Raw genomic sequence first — 24,756 nt, forward strand, 5'->3', positions numbered from 1 at the left:
CAGAAGTGTTTGACGCCCTGGCAAGCTACGGCCTAAAGGTGAAACCATCCAAGTGTCACCAGCTGAAACCAAAGGTGCAGTACCTGGGACACGTGGTGAGTGCTGACGGAGTGGCTCCCGACTCCAATAAGATCACCGTGATTAAAGACTGGCCAAGACCCTCCAGCATAAAGGAAGTGCAGCAGTTTCTCGGGTTGGTAGGCTACTACTGAAGATTCATTCTCGGTTTCACCAAAATGGCAGCTCCTATGCAGGACCTGCTGATAGGTCAATCCAGGAAGGCCAAAAACCAGAAGCCACCCTTCAGGTGGGAAAAGCTGGAAGAGGAGTCCTTCCGCCAGCTGAAGATGGCCCTCACGGGGGATGAAATCCTGGCGTACCCTGACTACAGCCAGCGCTTTATCCTCCACACGGACGTGAGCAACATCGGGCTAGGAGCCGTACTGTCCCAGATCCAGCAGGGGAAAGAACGGGTAATCGCTTACGCCAGCCGAAAACTAAGGCCCACAGAGAGAAACTCTGAGAATTATAGCTCATTCAAGCTAGAGTTCCTGGCAGTGGTGTGGGCAGTGACCGAACGTTTCAAGCATTACCTTGCCTCTTCCAAGTTCACCGTGTACACGGAAAACAACCCGTTGACACACCTGGACACTGCAAGACTTGGTGCCCTGGAGCAGAGATGAATGGCCCGCCTGTCCAACTATGAATTCACCATCAAATACCGGGCGGGACGCTCAAATGCCAACGCGGATGCCCTGTCCAGAATGCCAAACTTACCGGACGTAGGGGAAGATCCAGAAGAACTGGAAGAAGTCGAACTCCCTGCGTTCCACCGTCATGGGATTACCCTGTATTCCCACCGTGTAAGGGACAGGCGCTCTGCCACGTTCAATCCCTTACCCCACTACAGCTGGGCGGAGACACAAGACAGTGATCCCGCAGTCCGTCTGGTGAAGGAAATGCTGACACAGGCTGATGGCCGTCTTGACCCAGACGCTCCGGAGGAGACCAAGCAACTGTGGAAGGAAAAAAGTAGACTGTTTCTTTACAAGGAGAAGCTGTGCCCGAGAATGGTCAACTCTAGAACAAATGAGCTGACCTGGCAGGTAGTGGTCCCAAGACGAGACGCGGCTATGGTTCTGGAGGTATACCATGAAGGAGCAGGACACTTCGGAGGGAAGAAGCTGGAGTTCCTGTTGCGTGGACGGTTCTACTGGGTAGGCATGAGAGGAGCCATTGAGAGGTGGTGTAGAGACTGTGGCCCGTGCAACCTAAGAAGGAAGGACCGCGCCAGCCAGAAGACTCCCCTGCAGCCCATCATCACCAGACAGCCACTGGAACTGGTAGCCCTGGACCATGTGAAACTGGCTCCAAGCAAATCTGGGTACATCTACGCCCTCACCATCATAGATCACTACTCCCGGTTCCTGGTGGTGGTCCCTGTCAAGGACTTAACGGCTCAAACAGCAGCTAGAGCCTTCCAGCAGCACTTCTGCCGTCTACACGGGTATCCGGAGCAAGTGTTGACTGACCAAGGGCCAGCCTTCGAAGCGGAGGTCTTCCAAGAGTTCTGCAATCTGTATGGCTGCAGGAAGATAAGAACAACGCCCTATCACCCTCAGACCAACGGATTATGTGAGGAAATGAACCAGGTGGTGATAGACTTGCTAAAAACGTTGCCCCTCGAAGAACGCAGTCTCTGGCCTGAAAAATTGCCTGATCTGGTGGACTTATATAATCGCATCCCTGTAGGTTCCACCAACTGTACCCCGGCTTACCTAATGAGAGCAAGACCTGGTAAGCTGCCTATTGACCTGGATATGGGAGTCCTGACATCGGAGGACACCTCGCCAGAGGCAGACTGGGATACAGAACGGCAGCAGCAGTATCGGAGAGTACAGGAGAGCGTCGAGCGAAATCTGTCTCAAGCAAGAGAAAGGCAAGAGAAGACTTATAACCAGCATGCTCCCGCTGTTCCCCTGGTACCTGGAGAGCAGGTCTTGAAGAGAAAGAGGCGGCTCCACAAGTTGGACGACCAGTGGGAGGAGGACCCGTACACCGTACTGCCCTCAGGCCATGACAATCCAAAAGTCTGCATAATCAGTAAGGATGGAGGAGAGACCACAGCCATTGTTTCCAGAGACCACCTGAAAAAGTGTCCCGAGTAGCTGCAAAGCCCTGACGAAGATCAAGAGAACCCTCAACCTGCAGAGGAAAGGGAAGAAATGATCAGTACTGTACTCGGAGACTTTCCCCAGTCCTGGACACAAATCAACAACGCAGTTGTGGTACCCATCCTCACCTTTCTCCAGCCAGCCCCTCAAGGGCCTACAGAAGAACAGGTAGTGTCGGAAGAGCAGCCAGCCCAGGAGGCAGAAGAATCCATACCAGCAGCCCAGGAGAATCAACCCTCTGCTAGTAGTGAGCCTGCCGTGCCCCTAGTAAGCCAAAGAGTACGCAGAAAGTTGCCTGGCCTACCCGCAACACCATCTACACCCTGTAGTGCAGAACCAGATAGTGGGTTACGTAGGTCCACCAGGAGCACTAGAGGACAGATGCCCGCTCGCTGGAGAGTCTAATGCCAAGTATATATTTACCTGTACATACATAAATGCTGAAAATGGTTTATGTTTTTGTTGCCTGTTCATTGATTATGTTTCTCTAGTTACCTTGCAGGTTTATTTGGACTGAAAGGTTATGGACGCTGAGTAACCGGAACTACATTGTAGATAGTTGCACCTTGGTGCCTCTTGCGAAGATGGCCGCGGAAGAGAAAAGCCTGTCTGGCATGGCCTCCTTGTGGCCCAAAGTAGCTAGCCTCAGCCTTGCAGCCATGCCCAGGGCCAACATTTGGGGTTTGCTTTGGACAGGTCCCCTACTCTGTTCCAAGACTTCACCTTGTTGGGTGACATAGACACCCGGTTACGGACACGCCGTGACCTCTAAAGACTAAAACTTCTTATACATATGTTATGCTACTGTTATACCCTGTATTTGTGTTTTCTTAAAAATGTGTTTAGTCCCGGAGTGCTAAAATTTACTAGGGGGGAATGTGGCACCCTAGGGGTCTGGTTACCACAGTAATAGAAATATTACGTCTGAGAGCAGGTGGGAGGTTTCTTGGTCAGGAGCCCTTAAACATGCAACACCTCCTGTCCCAGGCCAGATAGGGGAGGAACCTGCCCTATATAAACTGGATCTGGGGCGGGATTAGTTAGTCAGAGCCTGGAGTGAAGTTCCAGACACAGGGCAAGAAACAGCAGGAGCTCTGTAGGAGCAGGAGCTGAGTGCCAGGGACTAGAAGCAGATATTGCTCGTCCTGGCTGAAGAGACTACGACCGGACAATGGAGTCCGAGGCTGTGGGAACCTCTAAGTCCAGCAGCAGAAACCAGCCGGCAGGGGATTCCAGGTCCTCTGGCCATAGAAGCCCGGAGGCTCAGTCACAAGGAAGGGACCAGCACCGCCATCGAGGAGCGGAGGCTATCAGAAGGCCCCAAGTCACCAGCCATACGGGTGAGCACCACACGGTATACTCAGGGACGTGGGCTACTTCCACTCGCTTACAGCAAGGTAGCCAGGAAGAGTGCAGATAGACGGGGAGGCCTACAACTCCACCTGGCCAGGGGAACTCCTGCTTGCTCGCAGACTGACCAGGCCCCTTATGCTAGCCAGTACTCCCGGGAGGGTCTGCCTTAATATCATCAGTAAAAACCCTGAACTGCACTGCAAAGACTCTGAGTCGTTCCTGCTTTCTCACCGCATACAGCACTACTAGTACTGGGACGCCCGTGCACCATCACTCCCATCATCCACATTCCCTGCCCTGAGGCCATACTATTCCCGTGGGTAGTTATCCCATCTTTAGCTGCGCACACCACACCAGCCTCAGCGGACTGCCTCGCAGCGGCGGTACACCCTGACCGCAATCCACGGGTGGCGTAGTTGGACATTAAACCACAAAAACCCTATAAAGACTGCCACTGGTTTGACCACCCTGAGCCACGGGACCGGGTCACCGCCACGGAGACTACAACCCACAGAGACCCGGCTCCGGGTAACCCACACACGTGTACACTCGGCCCAGGGGGCGCGTCATTGACACAGTCACAGGAGAAGGGGAGTGTTTTAGCAGAGCCCCAGGGGGATTGTGGGGAAGTTGTTTACTGTCTGGCTGGAGCCAAAGAGAAAGGTGGTGTGTGTGTTCTGTATCTCACAGAAGCGTTCCTGCAAGTGAAAAGGAATCAAGACAGAAGTGAAGCTAAGCACAGGTCAGGTAGAGTTCCTGAACTAGCAGTGCAGAGTATTGTCAGGCAGAAAGATAAGGACTGGAAGATATGGTGTCACAGGAATCATCTCCCTCCGCAAACCCTCCCCCCCTCCTCCATCTCACTGTGCTGTAAAGAATTCTGTGTTAATTAATGTGCCTTTGCATTAGAACTGTGCTGTCTTGGTCTACTGGGAAGACTGTGAACTTCTGTGCTGCTAAGGAAACTGTACTGTTTGTCACTGGAGCCTGTTGCTCATAAGACTTAACTTGCACTGGCTGTGCGGCTTCTTATTAAATGCTACTGTTCTACCGTTTATGAGGACTCTTGTCAAGTGTGTCTGGTCAGCAAATTAAACAACCTACGTGTCTGTGCCTGAGGGAAACTGCAGCACATGGTCTGTGGTTGCCCTGAGTAACAGTTCCCCCAGGATTCCAAAGAATTTATGTAACCTGTCTCACCCCTATCTGACCCTAGCGGTGTACGTGTAACAGAAGTCATGAGCTTGGTGAACACCAAATGTAACGTGACTGAGTTTCTGGGACGAGTGGGGGTCCTGAGCGGTAGATCCAGGGCGCCAGTAGTGGAAGCAACAGGAAGCGGAACCACTGAGCAGGTGGAGAGACTTTCTGATCAGAACCGTGTGCATCACCAGCCCTGGAGTAGACTATAGTGGAAGGAAACCATGTATGTAAAAATGCATTACATTGTAAAGAAACGTTCATAAGATTTTGTACCCACTACTAGTGATGGGCGAGCACTAAAATGCTCGGGTGCTTGATGCTTGGAGCAAACTGGAATGCTCTGGTGCTCGACCTGAGCAATGAGCCCAAAGTAAGTCTATGGGAAACTGGAGTATTTTTCAAAGATCTCCCCTTGGTGGTCTGCAGAGGACCTAAAATTGCCCAAATCGATGGAAACAGTGCTCAAATGACATGGGAACTGCATGGGGAAGACCCCTGGAAGCATTTCTGACTCCCAGGTTACTGTTATCAACAACGTTGTCAGAGGTATTACGCCACTTTTACGGACTCACAATAAAACATACAAAAACGAAACCAAAATGGATTTTCCTGGGAAATATGTTAAGAAACATTCTTTCCAGGGTAATGACTTGTATATAAGGCAAAATAAATAAGCAAAAACAAAAATGCTCCTCCACACCTTGGGCTATGTTCACACATAGTGTTTTTGCACTTTTGCATTGCTTTCAACCAAGACAAAAGCATTCACCGGGAAATGTAATTTCAATATTTTACAACCTTATCTGGCCATGTGGTGTGTGACACATCATCAGACACATGCATACAGTGCTGAAAAGACATGGGAACAGCATGGGGAAGACACATGGAAACATCTCTCACTCCCAGGTCACTGCCTAAAAGTGTGCCCATCATAAGTGATCCTTGGCACATGTGAAGATACCTGCCGCCATGCACCTGTCGTTGCAGACTTGCAACAATCACCATCCACGTCCTTGTCCCAGTGCAGCGTTCAGTTGTCCCTACCCCATTCCTTGGAATGCAAGCGCAAGTATGCAGCCAGCCACCCACCGACCCACAGGCTGCAATACTATACTGCCAAATTTTTCACAGCTGCTTGCACTTGAAATATGGCCTTTAAGGCTCATGGAGGCGGAAGCTGTCCACAACCTTATGGCAGCGGCGACCGGATGTCCATACTTGGTCCCCAGCAGCTGCCACTATTTGTCCCGGTGTCGTCTCCGCCTTCCACAAGCACGGGTCCCACAACATTACCCATGCAGTCCCCAGTGCACTTACTGGGAAGGACCACCTAACCACAAACACGTGGTCAAGTGAATGTGGCCAGGGACAGTACGCAGCCAGTCCACAGCTTGTCGGTGAGTTGTATTTCACCACAGCCATATTTTTTAGCTTGGTGAAAGGACTGACTTTTGGGAAACCATATCTACTCCAGCTGTCATTTCTCCCAGGAAGTCCTCTAAAGCTGCTTACACTTGAAATGAGGCCTTTTAGGCTTGTGGAGGCGGAAGCTTTTCACAACCGCATGGTGGCAGCCTGGTGTCCATACTTGGTCCCCAGACGCCACTATTTCTCCCGGTATCGTCTCCGCCTTCCACAAGTAAAAGTCTGTGAACATTACTGCTGGTACTTTTCTGTGGGAATCTGCTTCCCTCCTACCAGCCTGTAATATTTCCAGTGAACTATGGTACGACGCCATGGTATTAGCACTGCCCGCAGTACCAGTAGCGAAGCCATCCCCAATTTACTTCTCAGGAATTCTATTTGGTAGACTGAGTGGCTGCCCAAATACATTAGTTTCTCACAAAGGAGCTGAAGATATAGTGGAAGTAAGTACAAGTTTCTCCAGCTTGTTAGATATCAGAGAGCGAACAGCAGCACATTGGCTCAGTGGTTAGCACTGAAGCCTTTCAGCGCTGGGATCCTGGGTTCAAATCCCGGTAAGGACAACATCTGTAAGGATCTTGTATGTTCTCCCCGTGTTTGCGTGGGTTTCCACCTCAGTAAGAAAGGAGCCATAGAGTGTCCGGGAACCTTCACACACACTTTTCTTAGCCAGGACTGCTTCTCTGCAGGGTTGGACAGTCCAACCAGAGAATCCTCGGGTGGGCCCTGGTTTCTCCATCAGGAGAGTTCATGATAGCGCAAACTTTGCAGCAGCTATGGGGCTCTTGAGCGGAGGAGAAAGGTGAGCCCTCAGAATCAAATTCTCTGGTGGGCCCAATGTTTTTCAGTTTGAAACTGCTTCTCAGTGGGAGTTGTATTTCACCACAGCCATATTCTTTACCTTGGTGAAAGGCCTGGCATAGACGGAAACCGTATCTACTCCAGCTGTCATTTCTCTGTCACCAGATTCCGCCCATTGTCACACATGACCATGCCTGGCTGTATGTTCAGCGGTGAAAGCCACAGATCAGGCTGCTGTGTTACAGCTTTCAACAACTCTACAGTGCTAGGCGGTTTGACACCTAAGCATTAAGCATGTTATCTTCAACACAGCCTGTTGCAGCTTGGCCATGGCAGTGCTGCAATGCTTTCAGCTTGTGACTGATGTGGTCATTTCGGAGATAGAGGCAGTGCTGCAATTCTTTCAGCTTGTGACTGATGTGGTCATTTCGGAGATAGAGGCCGAACAGGAGGAGGTGGTGCAGGAGCTGAATAATGTGATTACATTGAGGTTACTTTGGCGACTCTGGTTTTTATACTAAAGAAAGATCCCACTGTTTTTTTTTTGTTTGTTTTTTACGTTATTTTTAAAAATAATGCTTTCACCGGGAAATGTCATTTTAACATTTTACAACCTAAGGCTGTGTGCCCACGATGCATTTTTTAAGCGTTTCCGCAGCGGCAAAAACGCTCCAGAAACGCTTAAAAACGCATGGTAGAAGGCCTGCCATGTTCCCCAATGATAATTAATCACTGCGGATTATCATTGCGGAAAAAAACGCAGCACTACCAATTATTTTGCGGAAGCGCTGCGTTTTCTCCACCATTGACTTGCATTAGAATGCATGTATTACGCTTCACTAGATAAGCACATGTGAAATACATACGTTCAATGTGCGGATGGTACCTGGGTGTGGAGGACAGAAGACTATTCTCCGGACCCGGGTACCATAGAACCTGTGAAAAAAAGAATAAAATAAAAAGTAAATATTATATTTACCTTCTGATGGCCTCCAGTCTCCTTGTCTTCACTTGCCGGCAGCTCGCGATGGACTGAAGGACCTGCGCTAACGTCATAGTCATGTGACGGATCACACGATGCTGACGTCGGCAGGTCCTTCAGTGTACCGCGATCTGTCGGCAAGGGAGAACGGAGGGAAACAAGATGTGTTCTGTCCCAAGGTCCGACTGGGTCCCGGCTTCCACTATGTTAACCCAGTGTGCCGTCAGTGAGATGTACCATCCCTGCTCACAAGCACTTGTCCACGTGTCCATGGTTAGGTGGACTTTCCCAGTAACTGCATTGTTGAGGGCACAGCTAATGTTGTGGGACACGTGCTCGTGTAATGCAGTGATGGCACACCGGGAGAAATAGTGTCGGCTGGGGACCGAGTACCAAAGGACGGCTTCCACCATCAGGTTGCGGAAAGCTTCCATCTCCACAAGCCTAAAAGGCAACATTTCGAGCGCAAGCAGTCGCGAAATGTGTGAATTTAGTAGTGAGGCCTGTGAGGCGTTGGCTGCATATTTGCGCTTGCATTTCAAGGACTGGGGTAGGGACAATTGAATGCTGCGCTGGGACAAGGACATGCTTGCTGATGGTGCTACTTGAGAGTGTGCAATGACAAGAGCAGGGCAGGAGGCATCTTAGCATGTGCCATGGACAGAGGATTGGCTTGCACGCACAACAGTGGAAGAAGCAGTGGTGCCACCCGCAGACACTATTCCTGGACCCTGGGGTTCGGTCCACTTAGTCGGGTGCTTTGCTGCCATGCACCGGATCATGCTGGTGGTGGTCAGGCTGCTAGTTTTGCTACCCCTGATGATGTTGTCATGTTGATGTTACGGGAAACGGTTGCCCGCCTTCTGTCTGTGGCCACCACACTGCTTCTTCCTGCCTCTTGTGGTGCTACGCCTCCCTCCCCCTGCAAGGTTGGGTCAGTTACTATATCATCCACCACCTCGTCTTCCACTTCCGCACCCTGGTCCTCCTCCTGACTTTATGGCAATTGTGTATCATCATCGTCCACCTCTTGTGACAGTTTCCCACCGTTGCCTTTATGTGATCGTGGCTGCTCAAATATTTGGGCATCGCTACATGCGATCTCCTCTTGCCCTGCTTCAAGTGGATCGGGCGAGCGGCCCGAATCTATAAATGGAAAAGTGAACAGCTCTTCAGAGTGTCCAAGTGTGGGATCAGTTGTCTCCTGGCACTCGGCATGGTGGGAGGAAGGAGGATCAGCTTGAGAAATATGCGGTCCAGGCTCACGGCTACTGAGACTTGACCGTGTGGAAGACAGGGTGGTGGTGGTGGTGGTTAGGTAACTGGAAGCATTATCTGCTATCTAACAAATAACCTATTCACACTGCTCTGTGTTCAATAGTGGTGTTCTGCGATCCCCTATTAATTGGGACAGCAAGGTCGAGCGAGAAGATGTGGGTGTTTGTTGTTGCACAATTTCATCTAGCCCACGACCTGAGCCTCGTCCTCTGCATGCACCATCATCACCATCATGTCCACTTCCCCGTCCCTTGCCACGCGCCTTACCCATTTTAAATGGAGGACAATATTTTCCATGTTCAGTACAAATGCTGGATTTGAACCGCAGTGATATGTGATACGTGTGACGGAAACCACAGTTTTAAATAGCTGGTATGTAAGTAACTATTTTTACAGCGACCTCATGTCAATAACTTCACTGACACACTGCAACAAAATTTCAATTGAGGCCAGAAATGGTAGAACTTTCAGCGCAATTATATGTGATCCGTGTGGCGGACAAACCACAGTTTTAAATAGATGAATTTTTAGCGCTGTAATATGGAAAGGATCTGGCTGTTTTCTGCAGTGCCAACAAGCAAATGGAGCAGAAAACAGTGTACTCTGGATTGCTTTTTCAGCAAATAATCAGGATTAAGATCCAAAAAAAATTATTCCTGGCCCCTGATACCTGGGGCTATTACTAGAAATATCTGTAAAAGCACCAGCAGACAGAACTGGAATGGACCCTTTTGCTATATGCACTGCAGTCTGCCACATACACTGCCTGCCTGCCTAGCACTGATATCTATACAGCTGGATTAGTCCTCAGAAGAATTGTTAGTTGAGATGGATATGTGTAGAATATGTTGTGGTATACCTACACTAACTAAGAAACAAGCAAATCTCTCCCTAGTTCAGCAGCACCTCTCCCTACACTGCCTGATTCCATAGATATAGACCTGATGACACTGTGCGGCCAGCCAATCACTGTATTGCCACAACCTACATGTGTGGCAGACAATTCCCTATGTTCATTCATGCTCTAAAGAGCGCCAAACATGCAGGGAGGGGACCCAAGCTCCCACCGAGAAACCCCGGAAATACTCGGCGAGCGCCGAGCATCTTGAGCAGTGAGATGCTCGGGCGAGCACCGAGCAGTAGCGAGCATATGCGCTCATCACTACCCACTACTCCTTATACATAACCCTTACCAAGTTACCGTTCAGTAAAGACTGTGTTTTAGAATGGGATTCTCATTTGTTGAACCAATGGTTCTGGCCGACCAACACCATGCAAGGCCCTCACAGCACCAACACAGAGCCAAGACCCACTTGGTGCTCTAATACACTATATGTTGCCAATTTACAAACAGACACAGTACACTAATGAATACAAGAACTCTACTCTTGCTGTAAACATTAGAAACATAAGGTACCTACTTAACATTTTGTTGATCAAAAAGTGCAAAAGCCATCCAACCACTTTAAGGTCTGCCTAAATATGGATGGTCCCTATCATTAATGTCCTACCTCTTTATGAGCCAAACCAGGACTCATCTGAACTGAGGAAGTGAAAGGAAACCAGACATTGCATACAATTAAAGCCTAGTCTAAGAAAGATAGATGGGTAAGAGTGACAAATTTGACATACATAAATGTTAGCTAAGTACCTTATATTTTTAAACTTTTACAGCAATAACAGCAATAACAGAATTTATGTGTTCATTAATTGCAGTGTGCGAATTCACCATGTATGCATGTGTTTGTATATTGGCCACATAGTGTATGTGTGTACCTGTACATTAATTTAATATTAAAGGTGTGCTAGTCCTATTGTTTTCTTTGTAGTACATACTGTTAGGTGTGGTACCCTTTATGACTCAGCACCCTTATCCACCAAGACAAGGTTTTAATTGTGAACAATGTCTGGTTTCCTTTCACGTTCCCAGCTCAGATGACGCCTCATTTGACACATGGAGAGACAGGACCTTGGTGATAGGGACCATCCATATATAGGTACACGTTGGCGTGGTTGTATGGGTTTTACATTTTTTCATAAAAAAATATTAACAAGTATGTTATGTTTTTAACATTTACAGAAATAGTGGAGTTTGCGTATTCATTAATCGCAGTATTAATCATGACTCATGAGTACCGTATTTTTTGGACTATAAGATGCACTATAAGACGCCATGGATTCAGGAAAATGGCCTCTGGAGGCAGCACATGCGGCTGGATCAAGATCCCAATCTGCGCACACGCCGCCTCCGGTGGCCCACAGCTTCAGGAAAATGGCAGACTGGAAAGCAATGATACACTGTCCTCTGCTCACTGCCGACACCGGGCCCGAGACATCGCCACACTTCTGCAGCTGTTCGCTTCTTGAGGAAGAGACCTTGCTCCACACAACGCACTCTGCTTTGACTCACCGCCGACACCGGACCCACAGCATCGCACCGCTGATATACTCCCTCTTCCTACCCAGGGCCCGCAGCATTGCCCCACTTCTGCCTCCGCCGGCTTTCTAAGGAAAGGACTATGCCTCCTGTGACCCTGCTCCACCGCCGCCACCCCCCCCCCCCCATAAGATATCTTAAATTCAGGCTGTAAGATGGACCCTGATGTTGTAAAAATCTTTTTTATTTCCTATTTTCCACTCCAAAATTTGGGGTGCGTATTATAGTCCAAAAAATACGGTATATGTTTGTATATTGGCCACATATTGTAGCAGATTTCTGCACCTGTTCATTAATTTAATAATAAAGGTGTGCAGGTCGTTTTTTTCATTTTAGGTGTATAACAGTACCCCTAGCTCCTCCCCCCACCTTTTAGGGACCCTCCCAATAGAGTATGATTATAATTGACACTGGGCAGCATTAAAGGGAACCTGTTAGTAGGATCTACCCTCCTGAGCCATCTATATGAGCATGTAGGTGATAGGAAGCAGAATAAAGTGATACTTTGATATCTGTGATTCAATTTCTTATTCTAGAGAAATCCATGTTTTTCTTATAGGTAAATGAGCTGTTAAGATCTATGGGCCGAAAACTGATCTGTATGAGAATTTGCCTCCAGAGCTTTGATTTCTCTGGAATAAAACATTGGATTACAGATACCAAGATATCATTTTATTCAACTTCCTATGGCGTGCATGGCCATATAGACGACTTAGGTATGTTGATCCTGACAAATTTCCTTTAATGTCATTTTTGGGTACCCAGCATCCAGACTGTATCCCTTTCAGTCTATCAAATAGAAGAGATTACTGTGAACTTTCATCCGTACAGAATTTGGTTGATCTTATACTGGATCAGAGACATAAGCAGGATCAGTTTTATCTGTAGAAGAGAATTTGTTGAGGACCAGAGGATGCAGTAGAGAAACATGAAAAGCATTAGGAATTTCTAACGTAGAAGGTAGCTTCAGAATTAAAGTGACTGGATTAAATTGTAGAACAATTTGGCTGCGTGCGCAGCGGAAACGCATAAAAAACGCTTGGTAATCCGCACCCCATGGTCCCCAATGGCATTCCGCAATGTCAATGCACATGCTGCGGATTTTTCCGCAGCGTTTCTGCTGTGCTCATAAATCCACAGCATGTTCATTCATTTTTCTGAAGCGCAGTGGAATCGCCACCATTGACTTGCATTGAGACGCATATAATCCGTGTCTGTACATTTGTACACGCGGATTATATGCGTTTCAATGTGCGGATGGTACCCAGTTCTGGAGGAGAGAAGACTCTCTCATCCAGACCTGGGTACCATTGTACCTGTAAAAAAAAGAATAAAATAATAAATAAAGTTTATATTCACCTGTCCGGCGGCCCCTGCAGCGCTTATCTTCCAGGACCTGAGATGACCGCAGGCTGTCTCGCAAGAGCCCGGCAACCAGGAAGAAGCCAGGACGAGCGCGACAGCACACGCGGCGGGGCATCGGAGGTAATGATAGCTTTATTTTTACGGTCACACTATATAAATCCATGCCATTTGCATGGATTTATATAGTGTGACCTAGTTGTCAAGCACTTTCCAAGTGATGCTATCGCCTGGAAAGCGCTTGTCAGTCCGCATGCGGAAACACATGCGTTAACGCATGTGGATACGCATGTGAATCCGCATGTATTCCGCATGTATTCTGCAGGAAAAATGCATGCACAATCTGCATGCGTTTTTTCTGCCAGGGAGATGCAGAAATGCTGCAGAAATTTTCTGCTTCATTTCTGCATCGTGGGCACATAGCCTTTAGACTAAACTAAAGGACTTAGGAGCCAGCTTTTTGTAAAGAGTATTTAAATAAATTTTTGTTAGTGTAAAGTCAAACCTTATCTTTTGGGAGAGATATTGGGAACAGGTCAACAATGTCTATCAGCACTCTTAACACGGCTACAGTCAAATTGGTTTGCAGATGTTGTGTATGTCCTCAGAGATGCAATTTACAGCAGGAAGTAGACTTTTATGTGCAACTGTCAGAGGAAGACAAGGCGCTCAACCAAACACTGGACCAAATGGAGATTTTCCAGAAGACCCTGAAACTGAATTGTGGGAGAATTCGTACGAAGGAAGCAAATCCGGTCAATTATTGTGCTGGGAGCTGATGAAAATTAGGTGAATATTGTTAGGAACCGTGGTTCTGTGCTCCCACCTGGGAATAGAGCAGGTCCGGTGCTGCGCTACTCTGGTCGCAGGCACCGCCATTGTCCTGATCCTGGAGGCAGAGCTACTACGCGTGCACGGAGACTTTCCCAATCTTTTCGTGTTCTGGTGTTGTAGGATGTGTGAGAATGCGGGATGCCGTGTCTGTCACTGATTTCCTCAGTTACTAGGTTATGCAGGACGCTGCTTTGTCTGGCATTAAGCAATGGTGGAATTGTGTTTATTCTGTTGTGCAGGCTAGCAAGGAGTGGCTTAAAAATCCTATCGAAAGACCAAACAATATATGGTCTGTAACCCCTGTAATACTAACGACACCAAAAGAAAGTTCAGTTAGGGAAAAGGAGGCTAACTAAGCCGGAAAAAGGAAGCCCTGTACTGTAAATGATTACCTCTATTATACTGTAGATAATCCCAAACTGACACAAAAGGGGTTTGAAAAAGGTAATAAATTTTATTACATAATATTACATTAAATTACACAATAGCAATAAAGGAATAAAAAAGTGGATGGGGAGGAGAGAGGGCAGCTAAAGAAAACAGGGTAATACAGAAATTCCCCGTTCAGAGACTAGCATCCCCAAAAGCAACTCACAATGTATATCAGATAGGAATATAGGCTGTCAACTGGATAATATAGTTATATGAAGTTCTGACAGAAAATCATACCAAGTAATGTCGAGTCTGTCAGAAAAGGCACAACATGAAACATGTATATCCGACTATAGTGGATTATACGTAAAGAGGTGGCCAAATGGTAAAGTCCATATCGTCAAATCCATAAAATTAAAACATTTCCATTACCTTGAGTCATTATTATAGGACAGCGTAGGGTGAGATGCTGGGGATGCCTGGCAGCCTGGACGCGCGTTTCGCCCGGAAATGGCTTCGTCAGGAGGCGTAGCTAGCGTGCAGGAAGAGGACACCTTATGTATGTGACAATGCCAATCAGCGGCATCCGTGTGGCGAAGCCCCACCCCCGGCGATGACGCGGGCGCGGCACGCCACACGCGGCAAGCCAGGGGATGAATATCTCCCCCGTTGCCGCGGCGACGCGCCCCGCCCACGACGCCGCCGGAGCGGAGACACGCCACTACCACAGAAAAGAAAATGAAAGAAAATGAAAATAATAATAAGGCAAGAATGCGTGATATGAACAAAGACAGATTCCAGTGTATCGGGTCTCACCGAGAATGTATTCTGCATCAGACAGAGACACTCGCATGGTAGTGTCCGGCCCCCGGCGATGATGCGGGCAAGACAAGCTATGCACCGCCCACAGGGGGCGTGCCCCCCGTCGCCATGGCGACGCGCCCAGCCCGCAGCACCGCCGGACCCGGAAACAATCCAGCGAGGAAAGCAGAAGATATAAGGTTATATAAGATATATAGAACGAATGTCAATGAGCAGAAAGATATAGGGAGGTGCAGCGCGATGTCAGCACATGGAACGGCCGTTTCACTGTGTCGCAAGGCGCTGTGCTCCCATAAACAGAGGACATAGAATCAAGATCCCAGTAAAGGAAAAGAAAAGGGAATAACTGAATGGACAATGAGTCGACTCTCCATATAAAATAGCAGACAATCATGTGAATAAAAATGAATCATACATATATAGGTAAACATGAAAAGAATTATTGGACAAAAGATATATATTAATGACAATATATAAAGCATGTAATTTACATTTGAGTTTTTATATAAAAAAAAAAAAAATACGATAACCATAAAGATGATGATATTATCATTATATAAATTTCGAAATGTATTCCTATAGTGTAAAATAGCCAATCACGACAAAAGAATATATAGGAAATATATTAAGAGTATCAAAAACCTCAAAAATGCAAGTTTAACTGCTAAATATTATAATAATAACAATATGTCAATTCTATACATTCCTCCAAATTGGTTCCCTTCATCCAAGGATTATGAATATGATTGTTGTGGTAGTTAATTACGGAGATAATCCATTCGAAAATAGTTAATTATTTTTCAGAATTCTTCAAAGTGTTCAATAAATTATATCCTCCGCTGGTCCGATGCACAGATAAGATTCATTCGGATAGTTCGCACCACCCTATAATCAGGGCGTGGTGATCTAGATCGGATAAATAAAGGAAAATGTAAGATAAAATCATAAGGGGGTACAGAAGGGTAATAGCCCGAGAAAGTGAGGAAAAGAGGACAAAAGGTGTCAGGATAAAAGTAGCGCAGCACTTAAATTTACAAAAAAGACTTGAAACTGACCATATCATTCAACCCCTTTGGGGAGACAGTATCCAGTAGCACGATCCACCGTGTCTTTCTTTGAAGCAGCTTCTTTTTAATATTTCCCCCTCTAATCCCCATATATATATGATCAATACCCCGAACTGTTAACCCACGTGGGTTGCCTTTATGATATTCTAAAAAATGCTTGGGTATTGTTTTAAGGGAGTTAGGGTCAATACAAGAAGAGGCGTTGTTAATATCTCTAATATGTTCCTGTATGCGTACTTTTAAGGCTCTGGTGGTCATGCCTATATAAATTAGTCCGCAGGGACAGGTGAGATGATAGACAACTGCCTCAGTATTACAGGTGACATGGTGGACAATGCGAAAGGACCTATCTCCGTTGGAGTTGCAGAAATATGATGCTTTTGGTAGAAATCTGCATATCGAGCATCTACCGCATGATGAGCTGCCCCAGGGCGGGCCTTTGCTCCTAGCTAGGAAAGAATTTTTGGGGGGAATATAGTGACTATTGGTTATTAAATCACTCAATGTGTTAGATTACCGCCAGGTAACAGCTGGTCCGTTCGGGAGTTGACTTTTTAAATCTCTGTCAGTTAGTAATACAGACCAGTGTCTCGTCAGAATTTTTTTGATATAAGACCAGTTGTTATTGAACGTCGTTATAAATCTGGGATATGAGTTTTCTGTAAATTCTCCAATTTTAGGTTTGGACTTTGAAACAAGAAGACTTTGTCTATCTGAATTTTTTGCTCTGAAATAAGCTTTATTTACATCTCGGGTGTTATAGCCTCTATTCAGAAATCTTTTAGAGAGGTCTTGGGCTTGATAAGCAAATTTATCATCACTGGAGCATATCCGACGGGCTCTGAGAAACTGGCCGATAGGGATTGAACTTTTACCATTTGGCCACCTCTTTACGTATAATCCACTATAGTCGGATATACATGTTTCATGTTGTGCCTTTTCTGACAGACTCGACATTACTTGGTATGATTTTCTGTCAGAACTTCATATAACTATATTATCCAGTTGACAGCCTATATTCCTATCTGATATACATTGTGAGTTGCTTTTGGGGATGCTAGTCTCTGAACGGGGAATTTCTGTATTACCCTGTTTTCTTTAGCTGCCCTCTCTCCTCCCCATCCACTTTTTTATTCCTTTATTGCTATTGTGTAATTTAATGTAATATTATGTAATAAAATTTATTACCTTTTTCAAACCCCTTTTGTGTCAGTTTGGGATTATCTACAGTATAATAGAGGTAATCATTTACAGTACAGGGCTTCCTTTTTCCGGCTTAGTTAGCCTCCTTTTCCCTAACTGAACTTTCTTTTGGTGTAGCAAGGAGTGGCTGTCTGGGGATGATTGGGAGGTAATCAACCACTGATCATTAGGCGGGCTATGTTATCCTGCTCCCTGCACAGTGCCTTGCTGTTTATTGCAGTTCCTATGTGCTGTAGTGCTGAGCGTTGCTATAATTAGGTTTGCTATCTATTCAGGGGCTTTCTCATTTTCTCTTTTGGTTTCACTTCCTGGGGTTCTTGCAGACGTACTCACCTGGTTCTTGACTAGGCACCTGCCGCGTCACCAGATGCCAGCTGTCCGGCAACACTGGGCTTGGGAAGGGCTCTGCCAAAGTCCCCCTTTCATTTACTGGGAGCTGGGTGAAGAGTATTCCCAGCCCTCAAGAGCTCGCCTAGCTGGGCAGCTTGCGCTAAGTGCATCTGTAGCTGCGCTATTGCTGGTTTGGCACCGGTCTCACTTTGCTTTGTCCCTCTGCAAAGAGCATATCAAGTATATGATGTTTATTTTTTATTTTAATAGCACTTGGAGAGTGACTGTGGGGCATTACAGAGTTTGGGGGCATCATACTATGTATAGGGAGGGGAATTATGCTGTATAGGGTGGTTAGGAGGGTCTTCTCTGAGAGGTGACTCACACATCATTAGCACTTTACTGCGCATGCAACACCACAGGAAATGATGGCACTTGAAATTACAGGTGGGGAGGGGTGGTTACTCAATTAAGAATGACCTGTCAGCTAGTGACCATAGGCCGGCAGTAGATGGGAAAAAAAAGGAGAGAGGCCTTAGTGTTGTAAGAGCATGGCCCTGCACTAGTGGCTCACTGGTATTAAAATTGAGCAAGTGATTTCTCTGTAATGGAAACAAGGATTGATAAAACAAAGATATGGATTTATTCAGCATTACAGAGACCTAACAAAGATGTTTTTAGTTTGAGGTGCAAAAACCTGCTGACAGGTTCCCTTTAATGATAATTACCGTATAAGCTATAATAATAATAATAATAGTTTATTTTTATAGCGCCAACATATTCCGCAGCACTTTACAAATTTTAGGGGGGACTTATACAGACAATACAGAATAAGCATATCTCATATCGAACGGAGTGAGGGCCCTGCTCGCGAGCTTACAGTCTATGAGGAAGTGGGGGAGACACAAAAGGTAAAAAGTACATATATTGTATAATGCAGCCTTGATATACTGAATAGGATAAATAATAATACATGGACTGGTCGCCAGCCAGTATGTGTGCAGTCCTGACAGAGGCTTTTATGTGCATGGTTGGTTTGAACCCGAAGTTGAAGAAGATTTTAATATGGGGGAAAGCTGGGATGGACAGAGTGTGTTTAGGTGATACGCCAATCTAAAGAAATGTGTTTTTAGGGTTCGCTTGAAACTGTGGGTATTGGGAATTAATCGAACTGTCCTGGGTAGTGCATTCCAGAGAATTGGCGCAGCACGCGAGAAATCTTGGAGACGGGAGTGGGAAGTTCGGATTATGGAGGATTTTAGTTTCAAGTCATTTGCAGAACGGAGGGCACGTGTAGGGTGGTAGACTGAGACAAGGGAGGAGATGTAGGGGGGTACTGAAGCATGGAGCGCTTTGTGGGTAAGCGTGATAAGTTTAAAACGAACTCTATATTGGATGGGCAACCAATGCAATGACTGGCACAGGAAAGAGGCATCTGAGTAGCGGTTGGCGAGGAATATGATCCTGGCTGCTGCGTTCAGGACGGATTGGAGAGGGGAGAGTTTAGTAAGAGGGAGACCGATTAGTAGAGCGTTGCAATAGTCAAGACGAGAATGAATAAGAGCGACAGTAAGAGTTTTTGCCGAGTCAAAGGTGAGAAAAGTCCTGATTCTTGAGATGTTTTTGAGGTGTAGATGACATGAACGAGCGAGTGATTTGATGTGAGGAGTGAAAGAAAGATCTGAATCAAAAATGACCCCAAGACAGCGGGCTTGATGCTGGGGAGTAATGGTTGAGCCACAAACGGAGATGGCAATATCGGGCACAGGTAGATTAATGGAGGGAGGAAAGACGAGTAGTTCAGTTTTTGACAGATTCAGTTTTAGGTAGAGGGAGGACATAATGTTAGACACAGCAGAAAGACAATCACTGGTCTTTTGTAGTAATGCAGGGGTGATGTCCGGAGCAGAGGTGTATAATTGGGTGTCATCAGCATAGAGATGGTACTGAAAACCGAATCTACTGATTGTTTGTCCAATAGGAGCGGTGTATAAGGAGAAAAGAAGGGGGCCTAGGACTGATCCTTGAGGAACCCCGACAGTAAGAGGAAGTAGGGAGGAGGAGGAGCCGGCAAAAGACACAGAGAAGGAGCGGTCAGAGAGATAAGAGGAGAACCAGGAGAGAACCGTGTCCTTGAGGCCAATAGTGCGGAGCATAGTGAGGAGGAGCTGGTGATCCACAGTGTCAAATGCTGCAGAGAGATCCAGGAGAATCAGCAGGGAGTAGTGACCATTAGATTTAGCTGTTAGTAGATCATTAGAGACTTTAGTGAGGGCAGTTTCAGTAGAATGTAAAGAGCGGAAACCAGATTGTAAAGGGTCAAGAAGAGAGTTGTCTGAGAGATAGCGGATTAGACGGGAGTGGACCAGGCGTTCCAGGAGTTTAGAGATAAAGGGAAGATTGGAAACAGGTCTGTAGTTGGCCGTGCAGTTCTGGTCGAGGGATGGTTTTTTAAGTAATGGTTGTATGCTGGCGTGTTTAAAAGAAGAGGGAAAGATACCAGATGAGAGGGAAAGGTTGAAAATTTTAGTTAGGTGAGAGGTGACAGCTGGAGCAAGGGACTGAAGGAGATGTGAGGGAATAGGGTCGCTGGTGCAGGTGGTAGGGCGAGAAGATGCAAGGAGCCTGATCACTTCATCTTCCGTGACTGGTTCGAAGTCAGAAAATGAGCAAGATACAATGTGGCGGGGGGGAGCATGCATAACATTTGGGGATTGGGAGAAAATTTCCTGTCGCATTTCTAATTTGGTGAAGATTAGTGAGGAGCAAACGTGCTCACCACTACTCGGTACTCGCCCGAGCATCATGGTGCTCGACAACCTCGGCGCTCGGTGAGTATTTCTGGGTTGCTCGGGCGGGAACTCGGGTCCCCTCCCTGCATGTTTGGTGCTCTTTAGAGAGCCAATGAACATGCAGGTAGTGATTAGCGAGTATGTTTTGTTAACCCTTTCGCCGAGTATGCTCGGGTGAGCACCAAGTAGTTACAGCTGCTCGGTGTTATGTTTGAAGCACTCCTGTGTGCATGATTTGCGACTGTTTAACAGCTTTAATTCATGCGAGGAATGTGTAAGAAATAGACATTCCTCACAAGTATTAAATCTGTCAAACAGTCGCAAATCATGCACACGGGAGTGATTCAAACATAACACTGAGCAGCTGTAACTACTCGGTGCTCAGCCCGAGCATACTCGGCGAAAGGGTTAGCAAAACATAATTGCTCATCACTACATGCAGGGATAGCCTGCCATGCACTGTAATGCCGTAGCCATGTTGGTTGTGGGCATTACAGTGATTGGCTGGCCGCACAGCGTCATCTGGTCTATATCAGACCTGGCGCCGCCATGCTCGTCACAGTCACTCCGGATCAGACAGTGTAGGGAGAGCTGCTGCTGTGTCAGGGAGAGATTTGATCGTGTATTAGGAAGTGTAGGGAGAAAAAACGTACATTACACATATCCATCTTAACAAACAGTCCTTCTGAGGACTAATCCATCTGCAGAGATATCAGGCAGGCAGGGTATATAGGCAGGCGGTTTAAATAGCAGACTGCAGTGCATATAGCACAAGAGGCTCCATTCCAGTTCTGTCGGCTGCTACTGTTAGATATTTCTGGAAATAGGCCCAGGTCTCAGGGGCCAGGAATATTTTTTTTTTCATCTTAATCCTCATTATTTGCTTAAAAAGCAATCCAGAGAACACGTTTTTTCTGCGCCATTTGCTTGTTGGCACTGCAGAATACAGCCAGGTCCTTTCCATATTACAGCGCTAAACATCCATCTATGTAAAACTGTGTTTTCTCCGTCACACAGATCACATATACGTTTTCAGAAAATACTGCCATTTCTGGCCGCCGTTACATTCTTTTTTCAGTGTGTCAGCAAAGTTTTTGACACTGGTTTGCTGTTCAAAACAGTTACCTACAGGCCAGGTATTTAAAGCTGTGTTTTTTCCGTGACATGGATTACATATATGTTTTCAGAAAAAAATGCCATTTCTGGCCGCCATTAAAAAAAAATTTCAGTGTGTCAGTGAAGCAATTGACACCAGATTGCTGTTCAAAATAGTTACCTACGGGCCACGTATTTAAAACTGTGTTTTCTCCGTCATACGGCTCACATATATATAGTCAGAAAATACTGCCATTTCTGGCCTCCATTAAAAATCTCTTTCAGTATGTCAGTGAAGCAATTCACAGCAGTTTGCTGGTCAAACTACTTACCTATAGGCCAAGTATTTAAAACTCTGTTTTCTCCGTCACACGGATCACATATAAATTCGCTCCATACTCAGTCATTTGTAGTGAGCGTGGAAGATACTGTCCTCCATTTAAAATGGGCAAGGCACGTGGCAAGGGACGGGGAACTAGACATGATGGTAATGGTGCATGCAGAGGCCGAGGACAAGGCCGTGGGCATGCCGAAATTGTGCCACAACAAACACCCACATCTTCTCGCCTGACCTTCTTGTCCCAATTTCTAGGGGACCACAGCACAACACTATTGAACCCAGAGCAGTGTCAAAAGGTTGTTGGTTGGATAGCGGATAATGCTTCCAGTCACTTAGCCACCACCACCACCACCCTGTCTTCCACACAGTCAAGTCTCAGTAGCCGTGAGTCTGGACCGCATATTCCTCACCCTGATCCTCCTTTCCACCATGCCGAGTACCCAGAGACCACTGATCCCAGACTTGGACACTCTGAAGAGCTGTTCACTTTTCCATTTATAGATTCGGGCCTCTCGCCCGATCCACTTGAAGCAGGGCAAGAGGAGATCGCGCGTAGCGATGCCCAAATATTTGAGCAGCCACGGTCACACGAAGGCGATGGTGGGAAAGTGTCACAAGAGGTGGACGATGATGAGACAAAATTGGCTGAAAGTCAGGAGGAGGACCAGGGTGCAGAAGTGGAAGACAAGGTGGTGGATAATATTGTAACTGACCCAACCTGGCAGGAGCGAAGACAGCAGCACACAGGGGGAGGGAGGCAGAGCACCCCAACAGGCAGGAAGAAGCAGTGTGGTGGCCGCAGACAGAAGGCAGGCAACCGGTCCCCGTAACACCAACACGAAGGAAGTTGCCAGTACAACTGTTAGGTCTTCCCGAGTCTGGTTGTTTTTTAAAGACTCTGCCGATAACCCCAAAAAGGCCATTTGCAACACTTGCCAGGCCAGCATCATCAGGGGTGGCAAAACGACCAGCCTGACCACCACCAGCATGATCAGGCACATGGCAGCAAAGCATCCGACTTTATGGGCCGAACACCTGGGTCCAGGAACAGTGTCTGCGGATGGCACCATTGCTTCTTCCGCTGTTGTGCATGCAAGCCAATCCCCTGTCCATGGTGCATGCGAAGATGCCTCCTGCCCTGCACCTGTCGTTGCACACTCTCAAGTAGCAGCATCAGAGAGCACGTCCATGTCCTTGTCCTTGTCCCAGCACAGCGTTCAGTTGTCCATACCCCAGTCCTTGGAACGCAAGCGCAAATATGCAGCCAAGGCCCCACAGGCCACACTACTAAATTCTCCCATTTCACGACTGCTTGCACTCTAAATGTTGCCTTTTAGGCTGGTGGAGACGGAAGCATTCCGCAACCTGATAGCGGCGGCCGTCCCTCGGTACTCGGTCCCCTGCCACCACTATTTCTCCCGGTGTGCCGTCCCCGCATTACACAAGCACGTGTCCCAAAACATTAGCCATGCTTTCAACAACGCAGTTACCGGTAAAGTCCACCTAACCACGGACACATGGACAAGTGTTTGTGGGCAGGGACGGTACATCTCAGTGACGGCACACTGGGTTAACATAGTGGAAGCCGGGACCCAGTCGGACCTTAGGATGGAACACGTCCTCCCGACGCCAAGGATAGCGAGCCCTAGGTCAATCAGGGTTGCCCCACGGTCTACAGCTCCTGCACCTCATCCTCCTCAGCCTCCTCCTCCTCTTCAGCCTTCATCTCCGAAATGACCACATCAGTCACAAGCTGGAAGCACTGCAGCACTGCCTCGGCCAAGCGGCAACAGGCTGTGCTGAAGCTAATATGCTTAGCTGAAAAACCGCACAAAGCTGAAGAGTTGTGGACAGCTCTGAAAGAGCAGGCAGATCTGTGGCTCACACCGCTGAACCTACAGCCAGGCATGGTCGCGTGTGACAATGGCCGGAACTTGGTGGCGGCTCTGAGGCGAGGCGAGCTCACACACGTACCATGCCTGGCCCATGTGCTTAACCTTGTGGTTCAGTGGTTTCTCAAATCCTACCTGGAGCTGTCGGATCTGCTTGTTAAAGTACAACACCTGTGTGCCCATTTTAGAAAGTCAGCTACAGCTTCCTCCGCCCTTGCAGTGTTTCAGCAGCGTTTGCAGCTTCCGGCTCACAGACTGGTGTGTGATGTTTCCACGCGTTGGAACTCTACACTTCAGATGTTGGGAAGGATTTGTGAGCAGAAAAGGGCAGTTGTTGAGTACCAGCATCAACAAGGCCGTCGGTATTCAGTTCAGACTCCACACATAAGACCTCAGGAGTGGACATGGATGTCAGATATATGTACCATCCTCCAAAACTTTGAGGACTCCACCAAGATGGTGAGCGGCGATGACGCCATAATTAGAGTCACCATCCCGCTTCTCTGTCTTCTGAAATGCTCTCTGCTCACAATCAAAGAGGATTCATTGCAGGAGGAGCACAATGAGATGGAGCAAGGAACCAAACAGGGTGATTACACACAGCCCAGCCTCATCTCATCCCAACGTGGATTGGGTGACAATGAGGAAGAGGAGGAGGAGGAGGAAGGACAGGAGCTAGTTTCATGCACTATAGACGGTACTACCTGCACAGCTGTCATACCGTCTGTTCAGCGTGGATGGCCAGAGGACAGAGAGGAGGAGGAGGAGGAGAGCATGGTCAGTCATCCTCTTGGTGAGGACATGGAAGTCTTGCCTGTTAGTAGTCTGGCACGCATGGCCGAGTTTATGTTACGCTGCCTTTCCCATGACTCTCGCGTTCTCAAAATTTTGGGTGACAGTTTTTACTGGTTGGTGACACTTCTAGACCCACGTTGCAAGGAGAACTTTATATCTCTTATTCCTGAAGTGGACAGGTCTACAAATATGGGGCTGT

Source organism: Phyllobates terribilis, unplaced genomic scaffold, assembly GCF_046119375.1.
Source record: "Phyllobates terribilis strain yellow unplaced genomic scaffold, ASM4611937v1 Scaffold_7__3_contigs__length_470593459, whole genome shotgun sequence".
In the NCBI taxonomy this organism is placed as follows: Eukaryota; Metazoa; Chordata; class Amphibia; order Anura; family Dendrobatidae; genus Phyllobates; species Phyllobates terribilis.